Source organism: Triticum urartu, chromosome 7A, assembly GCF_056163025.1.
Source record: "Triticum urartu cultivar PI428250 chromosome 7A, HENAU_Tu73, whole genome shotgun sequence".
Classification (NCBI taxonomy): Eukaryota; Viridiplantae; Streptophyta; class Magnoliopsida; order Poales; family Poaceae; genus Triticum; species Triticum urartu.
Genome location: NC_141879.1, coordinates 569,324,770 through 569,342,854, shown reverse-complemented (window position 1 = coordinate 569,342,854; position 18,085 = coordinate 569,324,770). Strand labels below are relative to the sequence as shown.

Sequence of the window (18,085 nt, the reverse complement as noted above, 5' to 3'; positions counted from 1 at the left end):
GGTCCAATCTCTGTGCTTCGGTGTCATCCCTGGATCAGTAATGCTGACACCACACAGTACTCGGAGGATTTATAACAGAGTAGCAATCACGCACTTATTACATCGAGTGTCTCAATAGAGAACTTATTACAATAAACATGGCTTAAGGCCATCTAATAACGATAACAGCGAAAGGCTTGGAAGATAAGCGAGTCCATCAACTCCAACGGCATCACTGAGTATAGAACCACGACCTAAAAACTCCTTAATCGTCGTCTGAAAAGTCTGCAACATTAACGTTGCAGCCCGAAAACGGGTCAGCACATGGAATATGCTGGCAATGTAACACATAGAGAGTAATGGAATGAAACAGCTATTCTATATGCATATTTGGCTGGTGGAGAGCTCTATGGTTACAGTTTTTGCGAAAAGCCAATTTTTCCCTACTGCAAAGGAATAAATTTATTTAACTATCATGGTGGTTGTTAAACATTGAGAATGGTTGACAGCATTCTCAATCCCAATTAAACATCATTAAACAAAACCCAACCAAATTAATTTAGGGTAACATGTTGAGATTCACATGATAATCCAGGTACTAGATACTCAAGATGTCCATAACCGGGGACACGGCTAACCATGATTAGTTTATACACTCTGCAGAGGTTTGCGCACTTTTCCCCACAAGACTCGATCGCCTCCGTTTGGTTTCTCGCACTACATGGTGTTTGAGAAGACGGATGACTGAGACATAGTCTTTCAGAAGCGCTAGCACCTTACGATCGGGTAGACCGTACCACCTACATCTTCTAGTCTACCACTGTAAGAGTTCGCACGACTTAGTCAACTATGCTAGAGACCATAATAGCTTGTGGCTGCACACGGAAGTTTCTAGCATGAAAAATCTCATGATCCCTTTGAGCCTGGGTGGCGGTCAAAAAGAAAACAGGCAAATCCTGGATTACCCAGGTGCCTCAATCCACCCAGATGTGTGTTTAAGTTGCCACCTTAGATAAACCATTAATTAAAAAACTCACATCTGTCATGGATATCACTCACAAAATCCACGTCTACTAGCATAGCATAGCAATAATAAGCAAACGTAGAAGTAACTCCCAAAGGTTTGTTAATAAACAGGTAATAGGTACTACCTCAACTACTTCCCATCCCACAATTTAATTAGATCCTAATCATGCAATGTTTGAGGATTTGATCTAATGCAATAAAACTGGGTAGTAGGAAAGGTATGATCAAGTGTTACTTGCCTTGCTGATGATCCGTGAAACCTAGAGATTCGAAGTAACAGGCGGCGCACTCCGGGTATTCTATCGCAGACAAACAACAAGCATACAATAAGGACTCATCTAATGCACAGGTAAAACTCAAGTAAGAGATAACCAGAAAGTTCAACTTAAGAACTCCGGTTTGCAAAAAGAATCAAATCGAACGAAGCAACGAAAGTCAAACGGCGAAAGAAAACAACTTCGTTCTACTAATCTGGATCTAACGCAATTTTTAAAGTGGCAAAAACTTGTTTAAGTTGGTTAGACGGATAGAGGGTTTCGAGACGAAACTCCAAGCGCTTGAATCGCCTGATTCCGATAAACGAGCGAAAAGTTATACTACAACGAAAATCGGATCAGAAATCGCGATCAGAAAATAATCGCGGAAAATCCGAGAAAAAGAAAAATGACAAACGGATTAACGAACGTACGTTCTTAACCGGATCTAAACGACGAATACGTTCTTTAAAACGAACGAACGAGCGAACGAACGCTCGCTATTTAACCTAAACCGAAAAAACCGATCTAAATAAAAAAAGGAAACTAAAAAAACCAACAACAAACCGCTCGAAAAACCGAACGGTTTTTCGAGAAAAACGGCGGCGCAAAAATCGAGGCACCTCGGGCGGCGGGTCGGCGGCGGCGGGGTCCGGCGAGGCGTCGGCGGCGGCGGCGGGCGGTGCGGGCGGCGGCGCGAGCGGCGGCGGCGCGGGGCTCGAGGGCGGGCGGGGCTGGCGGCTAGGGTTTGGCCCGGGGCTGGGCTGCGGCTTATAAAGCCTGCCGAGCCAGGAGTCCTAGTCGGACACGGCCCGGTTAGGTCGGTGCGCGTTTTTTTTAAATAATTACGTGCAGAAGAAAAATAAAAAGAAATACTAAATGGACTCCAAAAATCCCGAAATAAATTTTCCCGGGCTTCTGAAATCAAGCCGCACGAGGTGAACATTTATTTGGGGCCTAAATGCAATTTTGAAAAACGCACATTTTTCCTAAATTCAAATAAAATACCGAAAAACTCCGAAATAAAATCTTACTTGATTTTATTATTAAATCCTCAATATTTCTTTATTTTGGGAAAGTCATTTTATTCCCTCTCTCATATTTTTGTAATAGAAATAATTGATGATAAATAATTAAAATCAAATGATCCTATTCTCAATTTCTGAGAAAACTCAAATATGAAAATAACGAAATCCCAACTCTCTCTGTGGGTCCTTGAGTTGCGTTGAATTTATAGGATCAAAACCAAAAGCAAATAAAATATGATATGCAATGATGATCTAATGTATAACATTCCAAATTGAAAAATTTGGGGTGTTATAGAAATGTTATAGAAATGTTAGAATTGTTAAAAAAAATTCTGTTTTTTAGTTATAGAAATATTTATAAAAAAGTTAGAATTGTTAGAAATTTTTCTGTTTTTTAGTTATTGAAATAGTTATAAAAAAGGTTAGAAATTTTTATTTTTTTTAGTTATAGAAATATTAGAAATGTTATACAAATGTTAGTTATATATATAGAAATGTTATAATTTTTTCTGTTTTTTAGTTATAGAAATGTTATAGAAATGTTAGTTATATAGCATTGTTAGAAATGTTATAGGAATGTTAGTTATATAGAAATGTTAGAAATTTTAGTTATCAAAATCCAATCATTAAAAAAATGTTACTTTTTGCGGGTATATAGCTAGTATTTGTTCTCGACGATGCCCGACCCGCATCCTCGCCATCGACCCGTCTGCGACGATGTCCGACTGACCCATGTTCAGGACTGGGCTCCGCCGGGCTGGCACTGGGAGGTGCTGCCTGGAGGGGCGCGCCGCTTGATGAGGAACCCGGCCCCGGTCGTCGACCCTGATCTCGTTTGGTGGCGTTCACGTGGGCCAGTTTCGTTGCGGAGGGAGCTGACCCCGCCAGAGGTGGTACGTCGCCGTGTCAGGAAGGAGGACGAGCACGTCCATCGCTACATGGTTGCGTTAGAGGGCGGAAGGTTCTCCAATACCTAGCAGTTTCTTCAAGGATCTCGCTTCAGCTATGATCCTGTGAGGGTTCCTTCTCTTTGGGTGTCCACCGCCCGCGCCGCATGATCCGACGATGTATTCGAGATTATATCTATTATTCGAGACGATGTATTCGAGATTATATCTATTATTCGAGACAATGTATTCGAGATTATATCTATTATTCGAGACGACGTATTCGAGATTATATTCGATGATGCTTATTATGTACTATGATTGATTCAGTTTTTCCTTATTAATTGATTGCATCCATGCATTATAATTTGAATATATTTCCTTTGGATTAGTTAAACAAAACCTATGGCGGACAATACCGGCAGAGAGGGAGAAGAGGCCCTGTTCAATATCATACGCAATCCTCGCGGGCCAGATGATGATCAGAATGAAGAAGATTATGACGGCTCCGAATATCTAAACAACACCGAGGAGGGTGATATGATATTCGATCGCGACGACCGAATTGATGAAGTCATGAACTATGAACATGACGAAGAAAATGTTGATCTTGAAACAACAAAAACCGGAGAGGTATATATATTTATATAAGCAGGCATCTGGTGATCATCACATGTTTTAAATGACTTGAAGATATATTAACAAATCGATCTTTCTTCTTTCAGCCATCCGGATCGAGCAAATCTTCAGGCAACTGGACGAAACGAGGCCCGAACAAAAAGTTGAAGGAGGGCGTAAAGTACAATATCGAGGCAATCAGACCTAATGGTGAACCATTCGCGCCTAAGAAGATTGCGGACAAGTTCGTTCGTCAGTGCGGAGTTCTTGTGAAGGACCAACTCCCGATCTCCCTTCAAGAATGGAGAGAGCCAGCAAAGCCACGTCCAGGAGTTACTTTTGTCAACGACAGACAAAAACATTTGCTTTGGGAAACGCTCATGGAACATTTCACCCTACCAGATCATTTCACAAATGCAGATGTGGAGAAAGTCAAGGACGCTGCTCTTAGGAAGATGGCGGTTGCATTCAAGAACCACAAGATTCGTGAATGGGCCAAGTACGTCAACGGAGGAAGGAAGACTCCAGTATTCGAGGGAACACTAGAGAACCAAAGTGCTCATTGGGACGATTTCGTGAAATTCAAGGATTCGGAATTATCTAAGGAACGGTCGAGAATAAACAAGGCCAATGCCACAAAAAAGGATAAGTTCCATAAGCTGGGGCTAGGTGGCTATGCGGTGGGAATGCCTAAGTGGGATAAGTCTGAGAAAGAGATGCTGGATGCGGGTGTCACTCTAGAAACATTGAGCTGGCCCCCCAGGTGCAGGACTTGGTTCTATGCGCATGGGGGGAGTTGGACCCGAAGACAGGCAAAGTTTCGAAGAAGGCATGTCTGGACGGAGCCGAAGATAAGCTACTTGTTGCAATAGAAGAGGCTCGATCCGGGTTGTTCGAGCCCAACAGAGAGAACGACGAGCTTACACGTGCCCTGGGAAATCCTGAACACCCGGGAAGAACACGAGGCATGGGCGCTATTCCATGGTATGAGGGGTTTTCGGACTGGAATGCCGACTATAGAACCCGTGCGAGAAAAAAGATTGCGGAGGAGAAGAAGAGGAAGATGGAGGAGGAGCAGAGGAAGCTAGACTATGAACGCCTTCAAGGCCTAGAATCAGCGCACACGGACTTGGCAATCAAATTCCAGCGGCAGCAGGAGTAGATCGACTCACTTAGCCAGCAAAGGGGGTCTCAGCAGCTAGCGGATGATCCACCAATGGATAGCACCGTCCCATCCATGCCGAGAAGCAGCGTGGGTTCCTCCCCGGGCGACACATTGCTGGATAGCTACCCAGTGGATGACATCATGGAGAACACTAACTGCGAGCTACACTTCAAAATGAAGAACATATCCATGAAGGTGGCGGACGCCCTTGCTTTTACAAATCCCCCCGAGGCAACCTTCCATTGCAACCCGATTCTAGCGGGCTATGCTCGTGTCTTGGTTGATGAGGTGGTGGACCAATATTCGAGGCTAGAGCTTGACACTCCTGGAGGTGACGATGAGCACACACTAGGAGAGGCCAACCATCGTATCATCCTATGGAGAAAGGATTGCATCATCTTTCGAAGGCCACCGACACCGCGTCATCCGACTCCTCGTCGCAGTCCGCCATCAAGTCAGCAGACTCCCGCTCCTCCAAGTCCACCAACGCGTCAGGCCACTCCTCCTCCAAGTCCGGCACAGCTTCAGGCCACTCCTCCTCCAAGTCCGGCAAAGCGTCAGGCCACTCCTCCTCCAAGTCCGGCACAGCTTCAGGCCACTCCTCCTCCAAGTCCGGCACAACTTCAGGCCACTCCTCCTCCTCCAACTCAGCCACGTCAGCCGTCTTCGCCGCCTCAGCAATCACGGAAGAGAGCCGCCTCAGCTATGGTGCGTAGCGGTACAAGTCGAGGTAGTACTGCAGGTACAGGCGGAGGCAAGCGATTTCAATATGGTCCAAGCCTCGCGCCTCTTCCGCAGAGGCCTTACGACAAGTCCGAGGAGGAAAACGTAGCCATATCGAAGGCCGAGCTGGAAGCCCATTTTGCACCGAAACCGCCACCGCCGCCAAGGGAGAAAGTGCCTGTGGAAAAGATTGACCACTTCATTCGTATGGCTAGACCACCAGATCCCAAGCCTGTTCACACAGACTATGAGCGCCACCTCAGGAAGTTAAATCAAGCACGTCTACAGAAAGAGGCGAGCTCGAGCTCGAGCAAATCAGCTGGCAAAAGGAGCGGTAAAACCGTTCCCCAGCTGGGAGAACAGGCGGCGCAATCAATCCCCCCGCTTGTTGTGCCAACAACACATGAGAGTAGGCGCGCCCAATATTATTGTGGGCAAACCATTAACGTTCCCGGGGTGGGTGATGTGGTAATAACCGAGGAGCATATTGCGCATGCTGAATCGATCGGGATCACTGTTGGACAACTCCTCGATATCGAGCCCACGTCTCCGAGTAGAGGAGGAAATAAAACGGAAATATGCCCGGGGCCAACCTTTTGTCGAGCTAGAGGAGGTCAATAAGCTCCCAACGAGAATGTATGAATTGCATCAATGGTACATGGACATTACCAAGATTTCCAATCGAGAGTCCCTCATGGTGAATGTCAACAAGGAGCATTACTACCATGAGAAAGCTGTGACCGTTGAGTATTCAGAACTATTTCAGCTATACAATAAAGACGCACTCGACAAATCTATCGTCAGTTGCTATTGTCTGTAAGTGATTTCTTTCTGTAATTTAAGTCTCAAGCTAGCTGTAGTGATCATTTTGATCAATCATTACCTGTAATTATCCTCACTATATTCTTTTTTGTGGTATTATGCAGGATGAAGATTTATGAAATGAAAAAAGGTGGACGCTATGGCATTGGGTTCGTTGACCCAAATACCATTAATGAATACACATGGAAAATAGATCCATATCATGAAAAAAGTGTAGAGGAAAGCATGCTACAGTTCTTCAAGGAACTCAAATACAATGAAGATATACTACTTCCTTACAACTTCTAGTGAGTCACACTGTCTTGTACTACAAATTCTGTTTTTCCCAACTAGCTATAACTACATGTTTTTGCTTACATATGCCCGCTTAATTAAGACATGCAAACGTGTGTGCATGCAGATTTCACTGGATCTTGTTAATCATTAAAGTTGATGAACGAACAGTTGAAGTACTAGACTCACTACTTAAGAAAGCAAGTGACTACACCATCGTGAAGGGGATAGTCAACAGGTAATTTCAATCATTATTAACTATATCTCGGCCTATTTAATTAGTTCGTCATTTCCTGATAACAACTATTTAATAACCCATTTATTCATTTTCTTTGTCGGCGGGCAGGGCTTGGGCAAAGTTCATCAGGGTCACTCCAGGCCCATGGAAACAAAGTCTGAAATGGTATCGACCCAAGGTAAGTAATTAAGTAGTACTAGCTAGCTGCCATCTCTTTAATTATCATGCTTGATTAATTATTATCTGATCAAATTCCATTCTCGTAAAGGCCCTGAAGCAGGCGTCGGGGAATGATCTATGTGCATACTACGTTTGCGAGAACATTCGCATGATGGCGTCCGAAAGGAGCAAATCTCAAAGACAGGAGTGGGTACGATATCGATTGTCAGAACACTATTCACATTTTTTACACCATTATCGATATCTAGTCACACAACTAATACACATGCATATTGATCTCCTTCTTAACAGTTCAAAGAGGTGTGGGACAAGCTCCTAGCACAGGACCGCATAGAAGCAATTCAAGAGGAAATAGCGGGATTTTTGCTCGACCAGGTCATAGATCCCAAAGGAGAATACTATTACCCGCTACCGCCCCCATGAAGCACTTCCAATTGTTATCGTGCTCCGAAGGCACCAATTAGCTAGGCTAATGTCACTGGCTCCGAAGGCACCAATTAGGAGAAATTGTATATATATATACATGTGTGTATATATGTGTGAATTAATTAATGGTGGTTGTGAGACATTCGATGATATATATATATTATGATCGGTTCTACTAGAAATTCTATTTATATATATGCATAACGTGTACAATATGTAGTATCGTAAAATACCAGCAAACGAAAAATAATTAAATGGAAAACACAAAATTAAATGAAAAAGAAATCATAAACCCAAAACCCCCCAACATTTTAATACCGGTTGGTGACACCAACCGGTACTAAAGGGCTCCGTGCCCCCAAAGCTGGCTCGTGCCACGTGGTTGCCCTTTAGCACCGGTTCGTGCTGAACCGGTACTAAAGGGGGGGGGCCTTTAGTGCCTACATTTTAGCGCCGGTTACCAAACCGGCACTAAAGGGCCTTACGAACCGGTGCTATTGCCCGGTTCTGCACTAGTGTCATCTCAAACCCTAGTTCATCTCTTGTATCCAATCTTTGTATCCAAACCTCAGATTGGTACCTGTGGGTTGCTAGTAGTGTTGATTACTCCTTGTAGTTGATGCTAGTTGGTTTACTTGGTGGAAGATCATATGTTCAGATCCATTATGCATATTAATACCCCTCTGATTATGAACATGAATCTGCCTTGTGAGTAGTTATGTTTGTTCCTGAGGACGTGGGAGAAGTCTTGCTATTAGTAGTCACATGAATTTGGTATTCGTTTGATATTTTGATGAGATGTATGTTGTCATCCCTCTAGTGGTGTCATGTGAACGTCGACTACATGACACTTCACCATTGTTTGGGCCTAGAGGGAGGCATTGGGAAGTAATAAGTAGATGATGGGTTGGTAGAGTGACAGAAGCTTAAACCCTAGTTTATGCGTTGCTTCGTAAGGGGTTGATTTGGATCCATATGTTTCATGCTATGGTTAGGTTTACCTTAATACTTCTGTTGTAGTTGCGGATGGTTGCAATGGGGGTTAATCATAAGTGGGATGCTTGTCCAAGTAAGGACAGTACCCAAGCACCGGTCCACCGACATATCAAATTATCAAAGTACCGAACGCGAATCATATGAACGTGATGAAAACTAGCTTGACGATTATTTCCATGTGTCCTCGGGAGCGCTTTCCTTCATATAAGAGTTTGTCCAGGCTTATCCTTTGCTACATAAAGGATTGGGCCATCTTGCTGCACCTTATTTACTTTTATTGCTTGCTACTCGTTACAAATTATCTTATCACAAAACTATCTGTTACCGACAATTTCAGTGCTTGCAGAGAATACCTTACTGAAAACTGCTTATAATTTCCTTCTACTCCTTGTTGGTTTTGACACTCTTACTTATCAAAAAGGCTACGATAGATCCCCTACACTTGTGGGTCATCAAGACTCTTTTCTGGAGCCGTTGTCAAGGAGTGAAGTGCCTTTGGTAGGTGGAATTTGGTAAGGAAAAACTTATATAGTGTGCTGAAATTTACTGTCACTTGTTACTATGGAACATAATCCTTTGAGGGGTTTGTTCGGGGTATCTTCACCTCGTCCAGAACCACAATTAGTTACCCCTCAACCTACTGAACCTACTGAAAATGTTTACTTTGAAATTTCTTCGGGTATGATAGAGAAACTGCTAGCCAATCCTTTTGCAGGAGATGGAACATTGCATCCCGATTTGCACTTAATCTATGTGGATTAAGTTTGTGGATTATTTAAGCTTGCAGGTATGCCTGATGATGTTATCAAGAAGAAGGTCTTCCCTTTATCTTTGAACGGAGATGCATTGACATGGTATAGGCTATGTGATGATATGGGATCATGGGACTATAAGCGATTGAAACTGGAATTTCACCATAAGTTTTATCCTATGCATCTTGTTCATCATGATCGTAATTATATATATAATTTTTGGCCTCGCGAAGGAGAAAGCATCGTTCAAGCTTGGGGGAGGCTTAATTCGATGTTATATTCGTGCCCCAATCATGAGCTCTTAAGGGAAATAATTATTCAAAAAATTTATGCTCGATTTTCTGACAACAATCGCTCCATGCTTGATACTTCTTGTACTAGTTCTTTTATGATGAAGACTATTGAATTCGTATGTGATTTATTGGAGATGATTAAACACAACTCTGAAGATTGGGATCTCTACGAAGGTGAGGAGTCAGGTATGACACCTGAGTTTGATTGTGTTAAATCTTTTATAGATACTGATGTTTTCCGTAAGTTTAGCACTAAATATGGACTTGACTCTGAGATAGTAGCTTCTTTCTGTGAATCTTTTTCTACTCATGTTGATCTCCCTAAGGAGAAGTGGTTTAAATATAATCCTCCCATTGAAACAAAAGTAGTTGCACCTATTAAAGTTGAATAAAAAACTATCACTTATGATGATCCTGTTGTTCCCACTGCTTATGTTGAGAAACCACCTTTCCCTGTTAGAATTAAGGATCATGCTAAAGCTTCAACTGTAGTCAACAAGAGTAATATTAGGACACACAAACCCCCTGAGCAAATGAAAGTTGAACCTAATATTGCTATAGTTAAAGATCTCTTGGCCGATAATATTGATGGGCATGTTATTTATTTCTGTGAAGAAACTGCTAGAATTGCTAAGCCTGGTGCTAAGGATAAACATAGACCTGTTATAGGCATGCATGTTATTTCTGTTAAAATAGGAGATCATTATTATCATGGCTTATGTGATATGGGTGCTAGTGCTAGTGCAATACCTCATACCTTATACAAAGAAATTATGCACAATATTGCACCTTCTGAGATAGAAGATATCGATGTTACAATGAAGCTTGCCAATAGAGATACTATTTCACCGATTGGGATTGTTAGAGATGTTGAAGTCTTGTGTGGGAAGGTTAAATATCCTGCTGATTTTCTTGTTCTTGATTCCCCACAAGATAGCTTTTGTCCCATTATATTTGGTAGACCCTTCTTAAATACTGTTAATGCTAGGATAGACCGCGAAAAGGATGTTGTTACTATTGGTTTGGGTGATATGTCTCATGAGTTTAACTTCTCTAAATTTCGTTCACAACCCCGTGATGAGGAATTACCTAGTAAGGATGAAATTATTGGTCTTGCTTCTATTGTTGTGCCTCCTAATGATCCTTTAGAACAATATTTGCTCGACCATGAAAATGATATGTTCATTAATGAAAGAAGGGAAATAGATGAAGTATTCTTTAAACAAGGACCTATTCTGAAACATAACTTGCCTATTGAAATCCTAGGGGATCCTCCTCCACCCAAGGGTGATCCCGTGTTTGAGCTTAAACCGTTACATGATACTCTTAAATATGCTTATCTGGATGAAAAGAAGATATATCCTATTATTATTAGTGCTAACCTTTCAGAGCATGAAGAAAAGAAATTATTGAAAACTCTGAAGAAGCACCGTGCTGCTATTGGATATACTCTTGATGATCTTAAGGGCATTAGTCCCACTCTATGTCAACACAAAATAAATTTGGATAAGGATGCCAAACCAGTTATTGATCACCAATGACGGCTAAATCCTAAGATGAAGGAAGTGGTAAGAAAGGAAATATTAAAGCTCCTTGAGGCAGGTATAATTTATCCCGTTGCTGATAGTCAGTGGGTAAGTCCTGTCCATTGTGTCCCTAAGAAGGGAGGTATTACCGTTGTTCCTAATGATAAAGATGAATTGATCCCGCAAAGAATTATTACAGGTTATAGGATGGTAATTGATTTCCGCAAATTAAGTAAAGCTACTAAAAAGATCATTACCCTTTGCCTTTTATTGATCAAATGCTAGAAAGATGATCCAAACATACACATTTTTGCTTTCCAGATGGTTTCTCTGGTTTCTCTCGAATACCTGTGTCAGCTGATGATCAAGCTAAGACCACTTTTACCTGCCCTTTCGGTACCTTTGCTTATAGACGTATGCCTTTTGGTTTATGTAATGCACCTACTACCTTTCAAAAATGCATGATGGCTATATTCTCTGACTTTTGTGAAAAGATTTGTGAGGTTTTCATGGATGATTTCTCCGTTTATGGATCCTCTTTTGATGATTGCTTGAGCAACCTTGATCGGGTTTTGCAGAGATGTGAAGAAAATAACCTTGTCTTGAATTGGGAGAAGTGCCACTTTATGGTTAATGAAGGTATTGTCTTGGGGCATAAAATTTCTAAAAGAGGTATTGAAGTTGATAAAGCTAAAGTTGATGTTATTGAAAAGATGCCGTGTCCCAAGGACATCAAAGGTATAAGAAGTTTTCTGGGTCATGCTGGTTTGTATAGAAGGTTCATTAAGGACTTCTCAAAAATTTCTTGGCCTCTGACTAACCTATTACAAAAAGATATTCCTTTTGTCTTTGATGATGATTGTGTAGAAGCATTTGAAATACTTAAGAAAGCTTTGATTTCTGCACCTATTGTTCAGCCACCTGATTGGAATTTACCCTTTAAAATTATGTGTGATGCTAGTGATTATGCTGTACGGGTTGTTCTACGACAAAGAGTTGATAAGAAATTAAATGTTATTCAATATGCTAGTAAAACTCTAGACAATGCCCAGAGAAATTATGCAACTACTGAAAAAGAATTTTTAGCAGTTGTATTTGCATGTGATAAGTTTAGACCTTATATTGTTGATTCTAAAGTAACTATTCACACTGATCATGCTGCTATGAAATACCTTATGGAAAAGAAAGATGCTAAACCTAGACTTATTAGATGGGTTCTCTTGCTACAAGAATTTGACTTGCATATTATTGATAGAAAGGGAGCTGAGAACCCCGTTGCAGACAACTTGTCGAGGTTAGAGAATGTTCTTGATGACCCACTACCTATAGATGATAGCTTTCCTAATGAACAATTAAATGTCATAAATGCTTCTCGTACTACTCCATGGTACGTATGCTGATTATGCTAATTATATTGTTGCTAAATATATACCACCTAGTTTCACATACTAGCAAAAGAAAAAGTTCTTCTATGATTTAAGACATTACTTTTGGGATGATCCACATATTTATAAAGAAGGAGTAGATGATGTTATTAGACTTTGTGTACCTGAGCATGAACAGGAATAGATCCTACGCAAGTGTCACTCCAAAGCTTATGGAGGACACCATGCTGGAGATAGAACTGCACACAAGGTATTGCAATCCAATTTTTATTGGCCTACTCTCTTCAAGGATGCCCGTAAGTTTGTCTTGTCTTGTGATGAATGTCAAAGAATTGGTAATATTAGCAGACGTCAAGAAATGCCTATGAATTATTCACTTGTTATTGAACCATTCGATGTTTGGGGCTTTGATTATATGGGACCTTTTCCTTCCTCTAATGGGTATACACATATTTTAGTTGTTGTTGATTACGTTACTATGTGGGTAGAGGCTATTCAAACTAGTAGTGCTGATCATAACACCTCTATTAAGATGCTTAAAAAAGTTATTTTCCCGAGGTTTGGAGTACCTAGATATTTAATGACTGATGGTGGTTCACATTTTATTCATGGTGCCTTTCGTAAAATGCTTGCTAAGTATGATGTTAATAAAAGAATTGCTTCTCCATATCACCCACAGTCTAGTGGTCAAGTAGAATTAAGTAATAGAGAGCTCAAATTAGTTTTGCAAAAGACTGTTAATAGATCTAGAAAGAATTGGTCCAAGAAACTTGATGATGCATTATGGGCTTATAGAACTGCATATAAAAATCCTATGGGTATGTCTCCGTATAAAATGGTTTATGGCAAAGCATGTCACTTACCTCTTGAGCTAGAACATTACCTCTTTAAAGAGCTCAATTATGACTTCAAACTTGCCGGTGAGAAGAGGTTATTTGACATTAGCTCAGTTGATGAATGGAGAACCCAGGCCTATGAGAATGCCAAACTGTTCAAAGAAAAAGTTAAAAGATGACATGACAAAAGGATACAAAAGCGTGAGTTTAATGTAGGTGATTATGTATTGCTATACAACTCTCATTTAAGATTTTTTGCAGGCAAACTTCTCTCTAAATGGGAAGGTCCTTATGTTATCGAGGAGGTCTATCGTTCCGGTGCCATAAAAATCAACAACTTCGAAGGCACAAATCCGAGGCTAGTAAACGGTCAAAGAATCAAACATTATATCTTAGGTAATCCCATAAATGTTGAAACTAATGTTATTGAAACCGTAACCCCGGAGGAATACATAAGGGACACTTTCCGGAAAGTTTCAGACTCCGAAAGGTAATAGGTATGTGGTACGGTAAGTAAACCGACTCCAAAACAGTTCTAATGGCAATATTTCTCCGTTTTGGAATATAAAAAAATTAGGAAAATAAGAAGCAGACCGGAAAGGACACGGGGCTTCCATGAGGGTGGAGGGCGCGCCCTACCCCTGGGCGCGCCCCCTGCCTCGTGGGCACCTCATGTGCTCTCCGGACTCCGTTTTCTTGTACAATACTTCTTTTGGTCGGTTAAAATTCATTATATAATCTCCCGAAGGTTTTGACCACCGTATCACGCAAAAATCTCATGTTCTTGTTTCGAGCTGTTTTCTGCCGGGATTGTAAAGTCCAAGCATCATGTCGTCTCCCTACTCCTCCAATAATGAGGGCAACGATGCTTCTCTAATGAAGATAGAGCTGAAGAGAGAAGAACCCGGAGAGATCAACAAGGATGGTGGGATCAACAAGGCCATGGGGGATCAAGTTCTGGCAGTAGTAGAAGAAGACATCCTTCAACCTCACCACAATCTCTTCACCCCAACAGAGATTGAGGCTTTCAAGATGATTGAGTTAGCTCGTATTCAAAACAAGTATCTCACAAGTGAAAAATATTTTGTTGAAGGAGCATATCATCACACTCAAGGGCATTGTCCGCAAATTGGAGGATCTCTTATGCTTGATATGCGGTCGTCACGTAGTAGTAGGCACCCTCGGGGTAGCAGTAGTCATCAGTGGTGTCGTCTGGCTCCTGGGATCCGTCATCTGGTCGCAACAAACGGGTATGGGGGAAAAGAGATAGCAAAGCAGCCGTGAGTACTCATCCAAAGTACTCGCAAGACTTACATCAGATCTAAACTAAGTATGCATCTGTATCAAAGGAAAGGGGCTGTATCTGTGGACTAAACTGCAGAATGCCAGAAAGAAGGGGAAAGGCCTAGCATATCAAAGACTAGCATCTTCAAGCATCTTGCATCACATAGAAGAGTACATATCAACATAATGTAAAGTAGTAGTGTTATCAACCTCGGACAGAGATCCTTTCTCAACTCCCTGCGAGAAAGCAATCCCAGAGCCATACTATCCAGTTATCATCTCATATCCAAGTCTCATCTCCATGTCTCGTCTCAAGTATCTAGTTCTAGTTGTATCGATCGGGATACAACTCCAAGTGTCCGTTACCGTAGGACAGGCTATCGATAGATGTTTTCTTCCCTGCAGGGGTGCACCAACTTACCCACCACGCTTGATTAACTCCGGCCGGACACACTTTCCTGGTTCATGCCCGACCTCGACCAAACGATACGCCGCAACCCGACCTAGGCTTAATAGAGAGGCCAGCACGCCGGATTAAACCTATGCCCCCAGGGGTCATGGGCCATCTCCCCGGGAACTCCTGCACGTTGCGAACGCGGCCGGTGAGCAGACCTAGCTACCTCCTTCAACAAGGTAGGTGCTTTCCAGTCCAACCCGACGCGCGCCGCTCAGTCGCTGACATCTATTAAGCTTCGGCTGATGTATACGATGCAGAACGCCCATACTATGCCCATGTGATGGTTAGTGCTATCAGGACAGAGGCCCCTCGGATCAAATATCCAAATCATAGTGGATTAGGAACGCGCGGTAACGAGTAGAGACTCACGATCGATGTGACCCCGTCGCCCCGTCTCGATTACTTGCGGCAAGGGCTAAGAATGCCCGGCCATGCCTCGTAAGTATCTCGCGGGCACCTTCCAGGTCAACCCGACTCCACATCACTCGCAATTAAGCTCGCGCGGGTACCACTCAGGGTCAACCCGTCTTTAGTCACATGGTTCAGTGCAAAGTCATAGTAACCATAGTAACTGTGTGTCTAACACCAAGGGAAAAACCCGAGGAATCACCCCCGGTGAATTCCACTCGATATTGTCATCAAGGTGAATGTAAGAGGATCCACCCTCGAGGTTCACGTTTGATGGGTTGCATGACAGAGCCATAACAGAAGTGGTTAAGGAGGAAATCACCCTCGATGACCTCGACCGTAAAGCTACACTACGGAGATCTCATCAGGAGTGATGCAAGAGGTTCCACCCTCGACACTCGATGGTAACTCTGTAGAGTCGTACAACTAGGGAGGTGATGTGCGATGTCGGGGCCTGGGCGTCGATCACGTTGATCGAGTCATCGAACATAAAGCGGGGCAACTGGGACAAGGTGGGGGTCACTGATGGATTACTAACCATCCTATACTAAGCACTTTAGGATAAGCATGTAGGGTATGAAAGCAGGTAACAACAACAGGCTATGCATCAGAGTAGGATCATACAGAAAACAGTAGCAGGTCTAATGCAAGCATGAGAGGGAAAGAAATGGGCGATATCGGAATGCTCAAGGGGGGTTTGCTTGCCTGGTTGCTCAGACAAGAAGGAGGGGTCGTCGGTGACGTAGTCGATCACAGGGGCAGCATCGGTCTCGGGGTCTACCGGAGAAAAGAGGGGGAAGAAACAGTAAATATAAAGCAAACATAGCATCACAAAGCATAACGAGGCAATATGTTATGCCGGGTGTGACCTAACGTAAGGCTACACGATATAGGTGAAGGAGGAATTCAACCGGGAATGTATTCCCGGTTCCGGACCTGTGATCTGGGGGAATGTCCCATGTTCAGCATGCTAGGGGCATGTGACAGATGAACGGACCGCGTATTCAAATTCGTCTCGTCGTTCTGAGCAACTTTCATGTAGAAAACATTTTCATCTGAGTTACGGATTATTTTCTATGAATTTTCAAATATTTAAACAATTTCTGGGATTATCTTTAACTCAAAAAAGGACTTATTGCGCCAGCATGACGTCATTCTGATGTCAACAGAGTCAACAGTCAACTCTGACTAGGTTGACTGGTCAATGGGGCAGTGGGGCCCATTTGTCATTGTCACCTCAGCTAACCTAACAGTTTAGTTAAGACTAATTATGTAATTAGGTTAATAAGCAAGGTTAATTAAGTTAATTAAATAAATTACTAATTGATTAGTTATTAAATTTAATTATTTATTTTTCTTAAAAAAACGTTCCAGGGGCGTGGGGCCCCTGTGTCATAGACCCTAGTGGCTTAGCGGGCGCACGGGTGCGGGCGTGCGTGCCCGAGGCCACCAGGGGGCGGGGACCACTCGGGCGCCCAGGAGGGCGCGCGCCGGCGGCCACGGCGCGGCCGGCCGGAGCCGCGAGGGCTGGGGCGGCGACCAACGAGGGGGCCGCGGGTACGGGGCGTCGGGTGCGGGCGCTTGGGCGCCAGCTCGCTTGGGAACACGCCCAGGGGCGCGGTAGCGGCCACGGTAGAGGGCGGCGGCGCTGAGCGAGGATGGTCGTCGGTGCGGGGCAAACGGCGAAAGGGCGTAGCCGGTGATGAGCACGCACGCGACGCGGTGTGTGGGGCGGAGTAGCAGGCGGCTGTGCAGTGTGAGAGGGCGTGGGCGGCGCGGCCACGGCAGACCAGGGCGGGGTGACCACGGGACGGCACGGGGATGCACGGGAGCACGGGCCGGGCAGCATCTGCAACGGGGAGCGGCGGCCACGCTCGACGACGGAGACGAGAGGGGAGGGGGAAATGGCGAGGGGCTCACAACGGATCTGTAGGGGGGGTGGCAGCGGGCTCGTTGGTGCCGTTGGGGAGGACGACAAGGACGGAGTCCGGTGAGAACCAGCGACAGCGCGAGGTTGCGACAACGTCCACGGCGTCAAGCAGGCGTCGGGCCACAAGGGAGAGGGGACGGGGCCGCAAGGAGGACCGCGGCGGTCCGGCGAGGAGGGCTTGGAGCGACGGCAGAGTCGGGCGGTGACGATGGGGTCTGGGCAGTCCGCCCGATCCCGATCCGGTTTAGGAGGGGAACGAGAGGAAGGAGGGGATCATGGGGAGAGTGGGTGCGGCAGGGGTAGTGGGCTAGGGTTCCTGGTGGGAGGGGTAAGTAGGTCGAGGGGTGGGCCGGCCTAGCTGAAGTGGGCCGAAGCCCAATGGGAGGCCAGGGGCTTTGGCCCTTTTTTTGCTTTTGTTTTAACTTTTGCTTTTCTATTTAAAAGAGCTACTGAATTATTTTTGTCAAATGTGGCACTTTGCACAAAAATAGATAGGAACAAAGTGAAGTTGCATAAAAAGTTTGGGGTCAAAAGGAGTTGGCTAACCATTTTTAGAAATTGGAAAGGCCAATTTAATTATTGTTGGACCACAAGATAAA

General features: G+C 43.8%; 1 long non-coding RNA gene across 1 annotated transcript; it reads right to left on the bottom strand.

The window, feature by feature from the left end:
- Positions 1–327: 327 nt before the first annotated feature.
- LOC147960478 (uncharacterized) lies at positions 328–17,777 on the bottom strand. Its single transcript, XR_015611467.1, has 3 exons — positions 17,477–17,777; positions 13,455–13,559; positions 328–1,304 (listed from the first exon to the last, which is right to left on the bottom strand). It is a non-coding gene; the product is annotated as an uncharacterized LOC147960478 (long non-coding RNA).
- Positions 17,778–18,085: the final 308 nt, after the last annotated feature.